This window comes from Parasteatoda tepidariorum, chromosome 10 (assembly GCF_982258835.1).
Source record: "Parasteatoda tepidariorum strain Cologne lab strain chromosome 10, Ptep-v5.0, whole genome shotgun sequence".
NCBI lineage: Eukaryota > Metazoa > Arthropoda > Arachnida > Araneae > Theridiidae > Parasteatoda > Parasteatoda tepidariorum.
The window spans coordinates 54,167,497-54,184,730 of NC_141764.1; positions in this window are offsets into that span (position 1 = coordinate 54,167,497).

Here is a 17,234-nt window from a genome sequence, read left to right on the forward strand (position 1 = left end):
TTGAGATGCATATATTGTACAGATGTATATACATATAGCGTACAGATGTATATTCATATAATGTACATATGATGAAATGAACATATAATGTTCATATAATGTACATATGTGTGTACATATACAGTACATATGTGCATAAATATATTGGACATAATTCTTTCGTACAAATTTTACATGTGTACATGCATGCTATCCCTATCTATGCATATGGTGCAATGTATATATGTCCAATGAATGTATCCACACATGTACAATTCACGTATGTTCCATGCATGCATATCCATATGTACTATATATGCACGTACAATACATGAATGTATGTACATACATTGTACATGCGTACATACATTACACGTATACATATGTACATTACATTTATGTCTAAATATGTGTACAATGCAATAAATAAAATGCATGTAAGTTAACTTTTAATGACTCAAGCAAGTTAAATGACAAAATCAAACGATATTTAAATTTAGTTTTCAGCTTTAATTGTTCTATATCATTTTGAAATTCCCTGAATAAAAAATTATTTTCAGGTATTTTCATGAAATGTTTGGCAATACAGATTTATTTTTTTATAACATAATGCATGATTCATAGAAATTTTTTAAATGGTAAGAAAAACGGTAAATTTTATGTGTGGAATTAATATTGAGAAATTCAAAATAAAATTATCGTTTGCTTTCTAAAAAATATGAGGACGAGTTTCATATGCCTTAGAATAAATTTTAAAACAAATTTTAATAACTTTACTCATATAAATTTTTTTAATGTATGCACAATGTATGTGTATATTGTAATTACATATATTTAAATGTATGCATGTATTTGTGCATTACTTGTAATTATGTACATGTATACGTTGTATGTACATGCGTACATTGTGCATATAACTATTTTTTTGTACATCCATGCATTACATGCGCATAAGTATTAACAAAGTTTGTAGTTATACAAGTACATACGTAAGTTGTACATAAGTACATACTTTGCGTGGAATATCGATGTACATATAAATATGCATGTATACATGTACGCATTTTATTTACGCAACTATGTGCATATATTGCACCTTTAAATAACATTCTTACATATTGTACGTAAATACGTACAATTTTATATACATACGTACATTGCATATACGTGCTATTATCGTAAATTTATACAATATATGTACTTAAGTACATAAAAGCATGCAAACGCATAAGCATTATTTTCATATACGTTCATACATACATTGTCAATGTATACAAAGATACAAAACATTGCCTTTTTGTACAAACTAGCATACATGCGTACATGTATCATAATTGCATAATTATATGTACTAAGCATATGCGCATTGCATTAAGTATATTACAATATAATTATGAATATTGTACGTACAAACAACGTTTGTGCATACATTGTATATATAGGAATCGCAAATTGTACGTTCATGCGTGCGTACATTCTATGTACATAAAAATATGTAAACACATGAATACTTACATAAAAAATTTGACTATAGTACACAATCGTTATAACTTGTAATCGTATAGTTTGATTACAAGTAATCACAATTACATGTAATCAAATTACATGTAATCATATATTTTGATTACTTGTAATCATAATTACTCGTAATCATTTTTGTTGTGATTACTTGTAATCGCAATTACTTGGAATCATGATTACAAGTAATTGATTACTGTAATCAAAATTGTAATCATGATTACAGCTGTAATCAAAATTTTTTGAAAGTTGTAATCACGATTACAAGTAATTGATTACTTGTAATCGTGATTACAAGTAATTGATTACATAGCTGTAATTATCTGTAATCAATTACAGTTGTAATCGATTACTGTAATCAACGGCCAACTCTGCTCACTAGTAATTAAAATCTTACTGATAGCAGCAAACAATATTATGGACTGATTAAAATAATTTTGTTAATTGCATTGGCAGATGATTCCTGCGATGTTCGTCTTCAAATTAGCTAGTGTACGATTATATAATGTGACAGTTGTTTCACAATTTTTAGTAGTTAAATTGATTAATAAATAAATAATTTTCAAGCAAATACCTTAATAATTTTTAAACTTTTTTAATTAAATTTCAACATAACTTTTATTAATTTTATGCAGATGTGACAACCAAAAATATCTGTGTCTTCTTTTTTATTTAGTAACCATACCATGTGATTTTCTGTCCAGTGAGAAGGTGCTCTCAACAACTAGAATTTGTTTGTTTTTATACCAAAATTCTTTTCATGTTACAAAGCGAAATGCCATTTTCAGTTAGAAGATCGTTGACTTAAAATGTTATTTTACGTTAATTTATAGCGTACTTCAAAGCAAAGTTATACAAAAAATAATAAGTATTAATTTTACTACTACTACTACTACTACTACTACTACTACTACTACTACTACTACTACTACTCTCTCTCTCTCTCTCTCTTTTTTTTTTCCTTTAATTTTTGTTTATTTATATATTTACTTTTCTTGAATATTAAAATAAAAATATTGGGAGTTTGCATTATTGAGGAATGGCTAATAGTAAAATTAATCCTCATAAAAATTAATTATCTTGAAAATGATTCTAATTTTCACTAGCTATGAATAGATCTACATAAAGATAACCTTATAATTTTTTTTACACAAATTTGATTTTAAGGGTAGCATTTTAAATTAAAAAAAAAAAAGATTTTAAGTATTATCTTAAGTAAAAGTGAGAACAAGATTTCTATTATACTAATACATTATTCGGAATGAACACATTATTTCGAGAACAATATGATATAGTGTGACAAATTAGAAATAAATACAGCTGCATAAATTACATTTAATTCAATCATTCGACTAATAGACTTCTTTTGTGTTTTTCTAAAAGTAACGCATTGATTTTTTTACTGCACAAAACAGGCAATAAATAACCAAGCATTACGTCGCCCTAACCTTTTCGTGATTCATACATTGTATTGACTTGACAGCCAAGTTTTAATAAAGTCACGCTCTTGGCAAAATCTTTGGTTTTTATTTCTCCTTTTACAGGTTTAACTTATTCTTCTTGTGAGATCGAATACAATAGAAACTCTTAAAAATATTCTTTTAAGTTTTTGGTTAAGAAGAAAAATAAAAATATCTTCTACTTACATCTGCTTACATTTGGTAAGTTATGTATGTAATATATATATATATATATATATATATATATATATATATATATATATATATATATATATATATATATATATATATATATATATATATATATATATATATATATATATATATAAATACACACACACATACATAACTTAACAAATGTACGCATTGACCAATTAAAACTTTAGAACTGACTCATGAACTCATGAATTTACTTGTCTTCTGAGTTGGGTTCATAATTATAGGAGCACAGAGTTAAAAATTATGCGAACCGTACATTGCCATGTGAAACAGCTGTTGATTTTTAGTAATAAAATCAATATTACCGTCATAGATCAAGTCTCATCTAATACGGCGTTCCTAACAAGGTAGTATCAGGCGGATCAATTAGAAAGCAGTATTTAAATATATTTCCCATTAGAATTTCTAATATTTCCAATCAGATATTTCTGGTGTTTCAGAATTTCAGCAGCAATGTATCAATAGTACACAATCAATTTGTGCTATCTGTTAGATTGAAACTAACTGGTAACACACGTTATTTAAATATTTTCCTCTTTTGACACGCATATTACTCTTCAGTATATGCTGTTATATTTTTCCAAAAGATTTTCAACCGTTTTTTAATGTTAAACTTATATTGTACTAAATCACTGACTTATACAAATTCCACTGTTTTCTAATGGAAAATATATTATAATCTAAATAAATAAATGAAAGTTATGTTTTGAATTTTTAACGAAAATTATTGTACTATTGCTTTTAGTTTACTTGTTCCACATATTTATTTAAATATTGTAAAATGCAATCATTAACTCATTTGTGACAAAAGGATTAAAAGTCAAATTCTAGAATTAAAAAAAATCATTTTAAAAAGTAATAAATTTAAAAACTTATTATACTTACCTTTAAAAAATTTCGCTTACAAATTGTATTATTAGTTACTTATTTCTAAGGGAGATGGCAGCACAAATTCATTTTTTGAAAAGAATAAACGCACACAAAGTATTTTTCTCTTTTTAAGCAAAGATATTATTTAATTATAAAATATAAAATTAAAAAAAAAAAAAATAATGATTTTCAAACTTATTAATTTATTGTTCTGTAAAATTACTTTTTTTGCTTTTCGCCCTGGCTTAATTTGGTGACTATTTTTATGACTAAATTTTGCTTTGATTCTTACAGACAAATTCTAATTAATACAATATCTTATACCTTCAAAACTTCTTAGTAGATGCCGCCACAAAAGGTGGAGGTTTATTTCATTTTTTTAAAAAGTCTTTCCTTTTTTTTAAACATTATGCTTTATTTTAATTTATTTACTGTCGTTTCAACAAAGTTAGAAAGATAAAATTCTAAAAAATATTTTCAGTAATAAAACTTATAATTTCTTAATTTTTATAATTTTAAAAGCTTTTAATTTATTGAAAGCATCAGTTAATGTTGATATTTGAATTGTGCTTAGTTCATTATTTTTAAATAAACTATCGAAAGTATTTTTTGATGTTATTTAAAAATAATGTGAATTGCAACATATTCACATCGTCTTGAATGCATTAAAATTGAGTTTTATGCAGCAGTGTTAAAATTATTTCATCGCCACGTCAGATTTTAAACTAAGATTTTAAATTTTGTTTCTAGATGTTTTCCTTTCTTAAAAACCCCATTTGGTGTTAGAGAATGATTCGTCAACAAAATAATTTTTAAAATTGTTTTTAATAATGAAGTCGATGGGAAATGAATAGAATGGGTGAAATAATATTTGATGATAGTTTTTTGAACTTTATGTAAATTTTATAGTGCTGCCATCTAGAAAATGAAATAAAAGACAAAAATTGTTTAAGGCTATTTTACTCTAAGGCACTTGTCATCACCTGAAATAACTCCTTTTTTCCTTTCGCGAATAATATGCTACTTTCATAACTATGAATTTAATGTGATTAATGAATGATTTAAATGATTTTAAGATTGTGCTTAGCCTATCTCTAGTCAGCATCCTCAGTATTAATTCTGAAAATTCCTCGAAACGTCAAAAAGGAGAAAATCCACAGTTTTTTCGTTATTCATGAAATGCGTTTGCAAATTAATTTTTGAACATTTCGAAAAGTTTTCATCAGGCTGCAATAAGGTACTGCAATGTTCTTTCAGGAAAAATATCACCGAAATAGTAATTTTTATTTTTTTTTTTTAAAAAAGAGCAATAACTTTAAAAATATTTGCGTTTAATTATTTATTAAGTCTGTTAAGTTTATATATCATTAAGTTTATATAGTTCTAAAAAGTAGATAGTTCTTTGTAGCCAGTGGTACGCATAGTATAATGCAATAGCTTTACCTCAAATATAATGCATTTTAGTATGAATTTAGTTTAATTTAATTTAATTTAATTTAATTTTTTACTTTCCTCTATTATAGGGGCACGCATAACAGCGATCAAAATATCTCTCCCATTCGATTTATAAGTCATTAGAACTGTTCGTCACAGTTTGATGGAAAATATTTTTAAATTATTAATTTATTAACTGTATATTACAAAGTTTGAAATGTTCTTAGTATTTAAACAAATTATCAGAATGTAAATACAGGTGCATGTTTTAAATTTGCACTAATACTCTTACATTTTTATAAAAAATAAAATGAAATCATTAGTATTTCAGCATCAATGTTTAGTTTATATGTTGAGTATTTCATTCTTTTCAGCTGAACTATTATTTTCTTGATATAAATATTTCAAACATAACTGATATTCTACCTCTATCGATCCAAATAATATATAAAATTTGTGATTTTTTTTAGTAAAATGTGCAGTACAAATTAAAATTTAAATATAGTATTTACATTTAAGCAGACTATTTAAATTTTTTCACCTCAAAGTTATGATGAGACATTCAATGTTTACAAAGGAAGTTCAGTTGCAGACTTTCATGTAATATTTTAAACAAGTATCATACCTAAATATAAACCGCAATAATGGCTTAGCTGTAGATAATCTCCTCAATTAGTCCCTTCAGTCCCTTCTTAAATGACTTGTATATGAATTATTTTGAAGAAAAGTTCCTCCATTTCAATTCAGTTTCCTTTTTGTAGACGATATATTAACTATTGTTTGAAATTAAAGTATAAGGCAAGTTCTCAATATTATGAATTATAATGATTCTTGCATTCAATTCACGTTTGCACAAGTGTTTACCTTCTTAGGCGTCCTTATTGCTCGTAGTTGCAATAAATTTCTCACTACTATTTATCGGAAACCATTTACGGTTTGACTCACTTTACATAGGTTTTCACCCCATCCCACCTTACTTATCCTTTTTTTAATAGTGACTCTAAAATTTATTCTAAATCTTTTTAAGAGCCACTGTAACTCAAGCCCTCCCAATGAGTTGACTTGGGTTGTAATCCCAGTGATGGCTGGTCGATACTTATTACTCACCCGGCTTGCACCGACCACAGTGCTGACATGAAATATCCTCAGTATTAAACGGATCATGGGTAAGAGTCCCTTTACTTCCAGACTAACCGTAGGAGGTTTTCCTTTTCATGTAACGCAAATGGGCTCAGTTCCACCAAAAAGTCCTTCGTGAAGGCTTGATCGAGGAGCTTCCTTGTCTTCTTGTTTGGGTCTAAAATTAAAAGGCGACGGAGTAGAACATTTGTAGTTAAAAACTCAAAATTTGGTCAGCTAGTTATAAAATTATAAAATAAAATGAATCTTTTCTCAGAGCTCATTTACCTTAAAACAATCGCTGTTGACAGTAAATTTCCTTCTAACGTTTTTGATTCCATTTATTGAAAATTAATCACACAGTCTAACAAACTCTCCATTTCGAACTTTAACAACTTGATTGTTTTATCTTATCTCAGAGTTAGACCATGGTAAGACCTTTAATAATATTGAGTTTAAAGTCGTTTTTGCCCGTTTCGTTCGTTTAACATACGTTTCGTAACAAAAACGCTTTGATCGTTTAATTCGTTTGTCGTAAAGAAACTAAATTTCACCAACCTTAAAGACCTTGTTAATGATATTAATAGCTACTTATTAAGTTCCTTGTCAGTGTGGTCTAAGTATATTGGACAAACTAAACTTACCTTTAAACTTCGATTTCACCCACTTGCGGTTTAGCAAATGGGCAAAATTGGGAGAATGTTTCTCGCCAAAGCACAATTTCCCTGCCCAATCATATGAAAAACCGGTTTTGTTGTGTGGCGAAAACTGCAGGTTAAAATTCGACTTTTTAAGTGTTGAACCGTCAGTGGGTTAATGAACATGATGTGTCCAAAATCAGGATATTAATCGATTTCACATCGCCTTGAATAGTTGGAATTCTAATAATTGGTCTGAGTTTCCTTCTGTTAAAACCATTCAATATGTTTAGAATAGAGTGGATGAAGAGATTATCCCCAAACAGGCGGGATAATCTCTTCATTTTCCAACCTTAATTTCTGGGAATCTAACCCTATTCTAAAAAAATTATATTCATTTATTGACTTTCCTATTCATTCCATTCTTTCCTAATGCTTAGAAACCTTTTATAATTTAATTTCAAAGTCTTGCACTCTTGAGCTCTCAACCTCTCCCTCACACCTGTTTGTTATCTTCCCTCTTTTGTTATCTTGTCTAAGCTTGTTTCCCATCCCCTATTGGATAAACTACTTTCTTCTTCGTCACTGAAGAAGGTTTCTGTTTATGGGATTGAAACTATAGTATGTCCATTTCTGTATCTTTATTTGTACTTTCTTCACTATGTTTTATTTTTCACAATTAATTAGTTTACTTAGAAAAGTGTTTAACTTTTAGAGAGGGAATTAAATTGTTTATAGAAATTTGGTTCTTGATCATTAAATCATTTTAGACTGGTGATCTAATTACTGAGGAGGTCAATTTAGCAGATTTCATGCAACTTTTTAAAATTATTACACTTTTACTTTATAACTAGCTCTGGCTATTATATATCCAATAGTCTAAACAACTATGCTATTTTTTGACATTTTATTTTAGTTAAAGCATAAGTACTGTCTTTTGAGTTTCAAAATCATTTATCATACTTTGAAGTCATGACTAGTTTCAATTTACTTTGCATCCCATTATAAAGCAACTAAATATATATTTTTTTCACTTTTTGTTCGAGATCCATAAGACTCATCAGTTTTGAGCATAATAAAAAAAAATAACAACTCAGTATTTTTTTTTCCACGGAAAAAAATATTCATTTGTATTTGGGACAACATTTTTTCTGAAAGTAAGATAATCTTCGTTCCTAGCACAAACGTAGTTGTGCTCCCACGAGGGCAATTTGTAAGTGAGCCAAGTCAGTTTAGATGGATAGTCTTAATCACAAATCTCACGATGAAATGTAATAGAGGCCGGTTGAATAATTCCGCCATTTTCTCACAAATTCCCTTCTCTATAAAGGAAAAAAAAAGCCTAAACCCCGTTGACAAATGATTTTTTAGGCATTCTTCTTCATAGCTGGCTTGGGGTTGGTCAAAGTAAACATGAAAAATAATCAAAATTGTTGGAGCACGAAGAAAAAAAGAACTTTTTTTTATTTATAAGATTAGTTTTTTTTTGAAGAATTGAAGCGGTCTTATTTGTGCTTTTATAGAAACTATAGATAAGTATTTTGGATCGTACTTAAGATTGTATTGTGAATTTGTGCAAATTCTATAAGACGGGAGATGCTTTTGTTAATCTCGCTGTTGATTTATGATTGTTAAAAAAATTTGGAATTCAGAGAGCAATTAGGGTTGGCTTTAATGTTACATTTTGGTTAAAAACATTGTGCATTTAAAAATATTTTTAAAGAATGAAAGATTACAAGGATTTTTACTTGGTTATTGATGATAGGGAGTATATAAAGTATTGATAGTCAAAGTTTTTTTTAACTAGTGTGTTCTGTTGAAAAAAACTTTCTAATGTAAGAAATCCTAAACGCAGAACGATTAAACATTATAAAGTAAAGTCACTGGAAAGGGCAACAGATAATAATAAATAAAAACAATGAAATTTATTCAGCTTTATTAATTAATGACCTTAGTGGAAAAACCAGTTAAATGACCTTTTCAGAAATGCTGTTATCAGGGTAAGAAGGAAAAAAAGTGCTCTTCTTCGAACTAATTTATTATATTAGAAGGCCAGACGAATATTATTTCTTTTACTAATTTGAAAATTAAAACCTTGCTATCCCACAAAAAACTAATGCGGATTAGCTATGTTCAAATTAAAGTGAAAGCAATTCTGTGTCATAAAACATGCCCATATTGATGCAACTAATAATCTATAAAGGATTCCTCTTGGAGGGGGGACAATTATTATAATTTTTAAATCAACATCACCCGAGGAAAGAAAAAATGTGTATTGGTTCGTAGCAACTTTTCTTCTAATACAAAATATATTTACCGAGTCATTGAAATTTCCATAATTTTCTAAAATGCACCTCTTTCTACTTATTTTTGTCTTCAAATTTCTTATGTATCAAAATTTTAATTGCCTGCAGTGGAAATAGTTGCACGGTAAGATCCTTTGTATGTGAACAAAAGTATTGTAATGTCATGTTACATTTACCATCTCCACCAGGTCTTTTAAATTCGCATGAAGAGATCTTCAATTCTTTTGCTATTTCTACTAAGTTTTGAATACCACTGAAAGGTGAGGCGATTGAGCAGAATATGTTTTTCCAATTCCGTGAGATAAGAGCATCATTCCTTTAAACTGCTTTCCTTAAATTGGCCTGGTCTTTGCTGTTAGCCAAGCAAAACAAGAACAGCATAGAAGTCAGAACAACAGTAGAAGTCAGAACTGTTGATTTCCTGTGCATGTGTGCTTTCTTATTGTGTTTTTTCATGTTATTTCGTAGTCTGTGATATCTCCTTCATTTCTTCTTTATATTTTAATTGGCTTGTTCTATTCTGGACATTTTTTTTAAAATCAACATTACCCGAGGAAAGAAAAAATGTGTATTGGTATCAAATGTTTGTAACAACTTTTTTTTAATACAAAATATATTTACCGAGTCATTAAATTTCTATAATTTTCTAAAATGCACCTCTTTTTACTTATTTTTGTCTTCAAATTTCTTATGTATCAAAATTTTAATTGCCTGCAGTGGAAATAGTTGCACGGTAAGATCCATTGTATGTGAACAAAAGTATTGTAATGTCATGTTGCATTTACCATCTCCACCAGGTCTTTTAAATTCGCATGAAAAGATCTTCAATTCTTTTGCTATTTCTACTAAGTTTTGAATACCACTGAAAGGTGAGGCGATTGAGCAGAATATGTTTTTTCAATTCCGTGAGATAAGAGCATCATTCCTTTAAACTGCTTTCCTTAAATTGGCCTGGTCTTTGCTGTTAGCCAAGCAAAACAAGAACAGCATAGAAGTCAGAACAACAGTAGAAGTCAGAACTGTTGATTTCATGTGCATGTGTGCTTTCTTATTGTGTTTTTTCATGTTATTTCGTAGTCTGTGATATCTCCTTCATTTCTTCTTTATATTTTAATTGGCTTGTTCTATTCTGGACATTTTTTTTTAAATCAACATCACCCGAGGAAAGAAAAAATGTGTATTGGTTTGTAGCAACTTTTCTTTTAATACAAAATATATTTACCGAGTCATTGAAATTTCCATAATTTTCTAAAATGCACCTCTTTCTACTTATTTTTGTCTTCAAATTTCTTATGTATCAAAATTTTAATTGCCTGCAGTGGAAATAGTTGCACGGTAAGATCCTTTGTATGTGAACAAAAGTATTGTAATGTCATGTTACATTTACCATCTCCACCAGGTCTTTTAAATTCGCATGAAGAGATCTTCAATTCTTTTGCTATTTCTACTAAGTTTTGAATACCACTGAAAGGTGAGGCGATTGAGCAGAATATGTTTTTCCAATTCCGTGAGATAAGAGCATCATTCCTTTAAACTGCTTTCCTTAAATTGGCCTGGTCTTTGCTGTTAGCCAAGCAAAACAAGAACAGCGTAGAAGTCAGAACAACAGTAGAAGTCAGAACTGTTGATTTCCTGTGCATGTGTGCTTTCTTATTGTGTTTTTTCATGTTATTTCGTAGTCTGCGATATCTCCTTCATTTCTTCTTTATATTTTAATTGGCTTGTTCTATTCTGGACATTTTTTTTAAAATCAACATTACCCGAGGAAAGAAAAAATGTGTATTGGTATCAAATGTTTGTAACAACTTTTTTTTAATACAAAATATATTTACCGAGTCATTAAATTTCTATAATTTTCTAAAATGCACCTCTTTTTACTTATTTTTGTCTTCAAATTTCTTATGTATCAAAATTTTAATTGCCTGCAGTGGAAATAGTTGCACGGTAAGATCCATTGTATGTGAACAAAAGTATTGTAATGTCATGTTGCATTTACCATCTCCACCAGGTCTTTTAAATTCGCATGAAAAGATCTTCAATTCTTTTGCTATTTCTACTAAGTTTTGAATACCACTGAAAGGTGAGGCGATTGAGCAGAATATGTTTTTCCAATTCCGTGAGATAAGAGCATCATTCCTTTAAACTGCTTTCCTTAAATTGGCCTGGTCTTTGCTGTTAGCCAAGCAAAACAAGAACAGCATAGAAGTCAGAACAACAGTAGAAGTCAGAACTGTTGATTTCATGTGCATGTGTGCTTTCTTATTGTGTTTTTTCATGTTATTTCGTAGTCTGTGATATCTCCTTCATTTCTTCTTTATATTTTAATTGGCTTGTTCTATTCTGGACATTTTTTTTTTTAAATCAACATTACCCGAGGAAAGAAAAAATGTGTATTGGTATCAAATGTTTGTAACAATTTTTTTTTTAATACAAAATATATTTACCGAGTCATTAAATTTCTATAATTTTCTAAAATGCACCTCTTTTTACTTATTTTTGTCTTCAAATTTCTTATGTATAAAAATTTTAATTGCCTGCAGTGGAAATAGTTGCACGGTAAGATCCTTTGTATGTGAACAAAAGTATTGTAATGTCATGTTGCATTTACCATCCCCACCAGGTCTTTTAAATTCGCATGAAAAGATCTTCAATTCTTTTTCTATTTCTACTAAGTTTTGAATACCACTGAAAGGTGAGGCGATTGAGCAGAATATGTTTTTCCAATTCCGTGAGATAAGAGCATCATTCCTTTAAACTGCTTTCCTTAAATTGGCCTGGTCTTTGCTGTTAGCCAAGCAAAACAAGAACAGCATAGAAGTCAGAACAACAGTAGAAGTCAGAACTGTTGATTTCCTGTGCATGTGTGCTTTCTTATTGTATTTTTTCATGTTATTTCGTAGTCTGTGATATCTCCTTCATTTCTTATATGATATTTTAATTGGCTTGTTTTATTACTGCAATGCAACATTCGAATAATCTGTCGTTTTCATTCTCGACACGATTTTCGAACCTAAGAAATTAAAATTCTGTTTGAGACCCCTGTGTTTTGAACTCGAAGATTTGTGCAATACCTATCTTCAAACTTATGTTTCCTTCGCATTCTAAATTTTTTTGCAATCTCAGAAGATATTGTGAAAAAAGATTCTAGAGATTTTTTCTTTGGACTTTTCTAGAGTTGTTGTGAGGAGTGTGGACTAAAGTTTAAAGAAGGCTTCTTTCCATTAATTTACTCATCAAAGTGTTGTGTTATTGAAAAAAGCATATAAAAAAAAGTCATGGTATAAAGAAATTTATTAAAATTAATTGTATAAGTCGCTTACAACAGCAAATAGCTTGCTACTTCTATCCTTTAACAAAAGAACCATTATTTGAAATGTCATACTAGGGCACTATATGCAATATATATGTAATACTAGGGGACTATTACTTAATACTATGGGGCCATTATGTAATATTAGGCCACTTATTCGCTATGGGCTTAGTCCCCTAGCAGAGTCAGATGATTGAAAGATGCTATCTAACAAAAAACACATATCATGGTACTTAAAATCAATGTGCGATTATTAAATATATTAATTAATATATCATATAGCAATACATTTCTGACAAAAGGATTTAGGTGTAATTGAATTTTATCACGAAAAATATATTAAGCAATAATTAGTTAATATTTTCCTTATTCCGAAATTAAAATATTCGATTTTTGGGCAAATATTTCATTGCAAATAGATAATCATTGTAGTTTCGGTCTTCGAAAGCTTTATCAATCCATTGCAAAACTATAAAAATTTAAATTGCTATTCACACATTACATAACGTTATTCACTTTTACATAAAGTTAATTATTATTACATTCATAAAATCAGATATTAAATTTGTTCCATGTTATACAATCGTGATATATTTTTACTTAATGCTCAAATAATGAAATGTTAGGTATTTGAGTTGGACTAAGAAAAGACCGAGAGATAAAAGAAATAAAATTTAATCCCTCGACGAGTAGCCTTAGATTCATTACACAGTTTTAAATCATTCTAGAAAAATATCTTTTCTTTGAAATAAAAAAAATTATCTTTAGCAATAATATAGAACTTCTAAATGCAATGATTTAGACTGGAATTTTTGTTTTATTTTATACGAGGGTTGCTATTTATATTTCTGGCCTTGGCAACAGTAAGTGTTGCTAGGCGACCGCAGACGACTTTAATCGAAAGTTTGATATTCTTAAACACAAATTCAGCAGACGATTTACCATTATAGCTTCATTTGTGCTGTTGACAGTAAATTGAAAAGTTCTTCTCTTTCAAAAAATGGAATTGAATCGTGAACATTTTCATGGCATTCTTTTTCATAACTTTCGACGTGGATTGTCAAGACAAGAGTGCTTCGATGAACTTAATTCTTTATTCAGCGATAAAGCGCCATCCTACAGCACTGTAAAATATTGGTATAACGAATTTAATCGTGGTCGATGTTCGATCCAGGACGAATCCCGTGCAGGTCGTTCAAAATCCGTTGTTGTGCCAGAAAAGATCGATGCTGTGCGTGAACTAATAAATCAGGATCGTCATGTGACATACCGTGAGATAGAGGCGTCTTTGGACATTAGTATGACTAGCATCAATAAAATATTGCATGAACATTTGAGCGTAAAAGAAATTTGTTCGCATTGGATCCCGCATAATCTGACAAACGCTCAAAAAAAGGCTCGTGTCGATTGGTGCAAGGAAATGTTGGAAAAATACGTTCAAGGTACATCAAAGGCTGTGCATAAATCTACACAGGTGACGAATCATGGATCTATGCATATGAGCCGGAAAAAAAAAAACAGCAATCAACCCTATGGGTCTTCCAAGACGAGGCAAAACCAACAAAAGTTGTTCCAGGAAGAAGCACATCGAAACAAATGATTGCCTGTTTCTTCGGCATTAACGGTCATGTGGCAACAGTGGCGTTAGAGCAACGCAGAGCGGTCAATTCTGAATGGTACACGACCATTTGTTTGCCGGAAGTCATCGGAGAAATTCGAAAAAAGCAGAAGAACAGGCGAATCATTCTTCATCATGACAATGCGAGCTCTCACACATCGACTCAAACAAAGGCATTTCTGACGGAGCGAAAGATCGAACTGATGAGTCATCCGCCGTACAGCCCTGATTTTGCACCCAATGACTTCTTCTTATTCCCACACATCAAAAATAAATTACGTGGACAACGATTTTCGACCCCCGAAGAAGCGGTTGATGCATTCAAAACGCATGTTTTGGAGTTACCTCAATCGGACTGGAAAAAGTGCTTTGAAAATTGGTTCAAACGCATGCAAAAGTGTATTGATCATCATAGAGAATATTTTGAAAAACAATAAAACCAATTTCGATCCTACATATTTGTTTTTTCATTATTAAGCCAGAAATATAAATAGCAACCCTCGTATATTGAGAGTTTTGATAAAGTATATGGCTGTTCTTAAATAAAATTATAACTCTTAAAAATGTTACTTTAAAAATATACCAGATGTAATTTTCAAGAATTATAATAATCGTTTTGTTATAATGCTGAAATGTTTCGCTTTTCAATCTAAGGTTTTCTGAAAAGGGGATTTTTTTTTAAATCTGAGAAGAAGGCTGGTTAATTAATGTTGGGATCCTTTTTTTGCACCGCTTTCATCGGATTTCCTAAATATAATTAATACTTTATGAAAATAAAATAATGAAAATGGAAAGAAATGTGATTGGTTTGTAGATTTTTTATAAGGATATCTAGTAATTTATTCTTTCTAAAGTCTAAAAATAAGTCTAAAAATTTATTACAAATTTCAACAGCAGGTTGAACTGAGAGAACTTCTTAATGCAATACTTTCACAGCAACTACATTTTTTGAAAACAATGTGGTGCAGTTTGAGGACAATTTTAATAAATGCCTGTGAAAACATTAAAGTTAAAATAGACTAGCTTTCAGACATAGACTGTTATATAGTGTTTGGGGACAACAGTGACATCTGTTGAGGTACATTTGGGAAGAACTTGAATTTTTCTGAGAACAAATATAAATAAATCTCCTACGTAGATTTACCGGGTACACCATTCACTCAAGTCTTGAAAAAGCAATTGTCTTCTTCTTCTTCTTCTTCAAAAAAAAAAAAAAAAATTTAAAAAAAATTTGCAATAAGACTCCTTTAATTCAAATTTTCTTCAACTCAATTTCTCATTTATTTCGATAAAAATGATTGCTTTAAATAAAAATATTGAAAATATTTTAACTAAACGCTTGATTTTAGTTCCTCGATTTGATCCTTTGTGAGAATAAAATTTTAACGCTCTCTTCCTTTTAAACTCAATTAATTTAAATTTTCCATCATGGCTTACGGTTAAATTTACACCGGAAAAAAAAGAATGGCTTTCAGAATGCACGTTGAATAACATTCTAAAGAAGAAAGTTTTGGAATACTTTTGCGTTATCTATTGAAATGAAAAAAAAATATATAACATTTCCATCTCTTTATGGTTTGATATCTCTGAAAGAAGGCAGAATGGTAAAAAATATTTTCCATCATTCAGTCTACCGTTAAAGCATGGGTGATAGGTTACAAAAACGAATAAATGGCTGAAAAAGAAGAACCGGATAAAAATTGCACAAAAAAAAAATAATCTGTTATTGTGACACGTAAAAACATGATCGCCGTTTTTATCCAGCTTTAAGAATTTTTAAAAATTGCAAAATGGAAGTATTGTGCATGAGTTTGAATGTTTCCATACCATTTAAAGACAAGAAATATAAATAAAAATAACAAAACATTCAACAAAAGTACTAAAAAAAGAACAAGAGGAAAGGAAAAAGCCAAACGATTGAGTGAGATTAAAGATCCATTTTAAAGAAGAAAAGAAATGGGGAAGAAAAGGCTTGGCTGCTAGCATCAACTTTGTTTGTCGCATGGGGAAACTGGCAACCCCATTTTCGTCTTGCATTTGAACGAAACAAGCGGACAAAACGTTTGCGAAAAAGGATTATATGTGATAGATTATTCAGGAAAAGACGATACGCATAGGAAATACGAATAATCCGGTTTTTTTCTCTTTAAGACCTTAACCTTCTCCGCTTTTAAGGAAAACCGAAAATGCGACAAAAAGCCAAGGGATTGTGACGATAAAAGAAACTTTGGACAAAGAAAAGTCATTTTTTTATGTTTGGAAATAGTTTAGAAGTTAATATGGCTTCAGAAATATTAAAAAAGTGATTTAGTCTAAACCTACAATTTATGCATGGCAATCTGAATCTTTGCACTTCTTTGTTGGACCAAAGATTTTTTTTTCTAATAAAGGTTAAGGTTTAGTGATTGGAGTCCAACAAGACATATTACGAATACATGACACGGCATATTTATGATGTATAACATGGTATGAAAGACTTATTATACATGACATGACATACGTATGATACATGACGTACATGGCTGAACATTTTTATGATATGTGACATGGCATATTTATCAATACGCGGTAATTAAGAATATTTTATGAATTGATGATTGGATTATTGATGAGGGCTAATCTCTGAGGGCTAGTCTAAGCTTTTTCTGAATTTTGAATTGTTTTTTTCCTGCATTGAAAACCAAAAGCTTTAGCCATGTTGACTAACATGAAAGTAATGAGTAGGGGGGAATTTTTGCACAAATTTGCCCAATATCTCATCAC